This window comes from Limulus polyphemus, unplaced genomic scaffold, assembly GCF_000517525.1.
Source record: "Limulus polyphemus unplaced genomic scaffold, Limulus_polyphemus-2.1.2 Scaffold2157, whole genome shotgun sequence".
In the NCBI taxonomy this organism is placed as follows: Eukaryota; Metazoa; Arthropoda; class Merostomata; order Xiphosura; family Limulidae; genus Limulus; species Limulus polyphemus.
Genome location: NW_013667767.1, coordinates 56087 through 57613, shown reverse-complemented (window position 1 = coordinate 57613; position 1527 = coordinate 56087). Strand labels below are relative to the sequence as shown.

The window sequence follows — 1527 nt, the reverse complement described above, 5'->3', positions numbered from 1 at the left end:
TTCGTTGGAACGAATTTACGGAAAATTAAGTAATAACTGGATGCGTAACACCTCCTTGTGTAAAAGACAGTAAATCATCTTTTAATATATTTAATTCACTTTGAAATTTACTAATGTTTTCCATTTGTACTTTTGCCACTATTGTTGACTTTCCTGTAGTTTCTGCTGACTTTCCTGGAACTGTTGGAGACTTTCTTCCTGTTTCCTTTCTTGTTCCAGTTGCCACTGCTGTAATCTTTCTTCTTGTTTATTTTCTTTCTCCTCCAACCATTGCTGTAGCCTCTCTTCTTGTTTTTTTCTTTCTCCCCAACCACTGCTATAGTCTCTCTTTTTTGTTTATTTTTTCGTTCTTCTTGTTTCCTTTCTTTTTCTTCTAATAACTGCTGTAATCTCTCTTAATGTTTCTTTTCTTTATCCTTCAACAACTGTGTAATCTCGCTTCTTGTTTCTTTTCTTTTTCCTCCAACAACTGCTGTAATCTCTCTTGTTTATTTTGCTGTTCGAGCTGCCATTGTTGCAAGTTTTCTTGCCACTGCTGTTGTCTCTCTTCCTGTTTTTTTCTCGTTTTTCTTATTTTTTTTCTTTTTCCTCCAACAAATGCTTTAATCTTTCTTCTTGTTTCTTTTCTCGTTCTTCTTGTTTCTATTGCTGCCATCAAATTTGCTAAGCTGCAGTTTGATTTGTCACCTCTGGTTTCCATCTTCTTTTTTTTTTGTCCCACTCTCTGACACCAATTTGTTAGGTCTCTGGTCGTTTGTTAATTACTCTTCTTTTCGAAGAACTTTAGCGGTACAAGTCCTTTCTCAAATAAAAGTAGTTTATTCTTTCTCATTTCAACTTTGCAATACACTTAATTTCCACAGTCACTTTTACTTAAACACACGCTATAATTCTCAACGAACGATTCACGCACTTTACTTACAGCTAGACTCGATTATCCGTCTATATCTTCAGTCTCTCTGTCTGCTATACAATTATTGCCGTCACTTTATTTGCCGGCTTATATGCTAAAATAGAGGGTGCCTAGCAAATACTGGATTATTCGTGATGTTCCCCGATCCTTCTAGAAACTCTTCAGGTGTTACAACGTCACGTGACTTCCGCTGTCGTAACAATACTAAGGAAGGGGCAGTCTTACGACAGCGGAAGTTATGCGATGCTGGGAGCATGAGCTCTGGAGTTTCTAGACGGATTGTGACTTAGCTGGCAACCTCACGAATGTCCCAGCGTTTGCTAGACGCCCTCTTTTTTTGTAGTATATAAGCCAGAGATAGATTGAAGAGAGATAATTAAGATAATCGAGTCAAGCGAGCAGTAGGCATCTGTTACGACAGCGGAAGTCACGTGACTCTAGTAACGCTAGCCTCGAGTGTTTACTTGATATGCGGCATTCTTGTATATAAGACCGCCAAGAAGTGACGGCAACAATGCAGTTGAATTGCAGACAGAGATAGAGACTGACAGTTGGGTCGAGCGCGTGTGTCGTTCGTTGTGAATTATAGCGTTTGTTTAAGTTATAGAGTGACC

General features: G+C 38.6%; 1 protein-coding gene across 1 annotated transcript in view; it reads left to right on the top strand.

Annotated features, from left to right (window-relative positions):
* LOC106466120 (voltage-dependent L-type calcium channel subunit beta-4-like) overlaps positions 1-1527 on the top strand; it is a 97986-nt gene that overhangs the window by 58392 nt on the left and 38067 nt on the right. The window lies entirely within an intron of this gene.